The sequence below is a fragment of the Trichechus manatus genome, unplaced genomic scaffold (genome assembly GCF_000243295.1).
Source record: "Trichechus manatus latirostris isolate Lorelei unplaced genomic scaffold, TriManLat1.0 scaffold00011, whole genome shotgun sequence".
NCBI classification, from domain to species: Eukaryota; Metazoa; Chordata; class Mammalia; order Sirenia; family Trichechidae; genus Trichechus; species Trichechus manatus.
In genome coordinates this window covers 136,954-137,781 of record NW_004443947.1, presented here as the reverse complement: position 1 = coordinate 137,781, position 828 = coordinate 136,954, and the positions used below count along the sequence as shown (strand labels likewise).

At 34.1% G+C, this 828-nt stretch overlaps 1 non-coding gene across 1 annotated transcript; it reads right to left on the bottom strand.

Moving 5' to 3' along the window:
* Window positions 1-253: 253 nt before the first annotated feature.
* Window positions 254-359, bottom strand: LOC111819549 (U6 spliceosomal RNA). Its single transcript, XR_002823152.1, has one exon. It is a non-coding gene; the product is annotated as a U6 spliceosomal RNA (small nuclear RNA).
* Between the last annotated feature and the right edge of the window lie 469 nt (window positions 360-828).

The window sequence follows — 828 nt, the reverse complement described above, 5'->3', positions numbered from 1 at the left end:
TCTATTTATCAAATTTAAACTTGCTACAAAGCTGCAGTTATCAAGATTTTTTTTTTTAGTATTTTAGCCAGTCAAGTCTAGCCTAGTGTCAGTAAGCATCATTTTTTAAAAATTTATTATTATTTTTTTTATTGTACTTTAGATGAAGCTTTACAGAACAAATAGTTTCTTATTAAACAGTCGGTACACAAATTACTTCATGACAATGGTTAACAACCCCATACCATGTCAACGCTATCCCTTCTCAACCTTGAAAAATATGGAATGCTTCACGAATTTGCGAGTCATTCTTGCACAGGGGCCATGCTTATCTCTTCGGTATCGTCCAATTTTAGTATATGTGCTGCCAAAGCGAGCACAGCAGTTATCAAGATTTTTGACAAAGGTAGCAAGGCAGTTCATTGGGTGAAAGGACAGTCTGGTCAACAAGTGGTGATACCCACATGCAAAAAGACGAACTTAGCCCCTCACCTTGCACCATAAACAAAAACTAACTCAAAATGGATCACATACGTAAATATAAGAGCTAAAAAAACAGCACCTGCAGAAGAAAATCTTCAAGGCACTAGGTTAGTCAACTTTCTCATAGATACTACGCCAAAAACATGTCCATAAAAAACAAAAAAAATTGCTAAATTGGACCTCATCAAAATTCAAACATTTGGCACTTTGAAAGATACCACAAAGACAGATAGACTGAGAGAAGATACTTGCAAAATAGATACCTGATAAAGGACTTATATCTGTTACTACTCAATAATAAGACCAAAAAAAAAAAAAAAAACTGATAAAAATGGGCAAAAGATAAGAAGAGATATTTCACCAAAG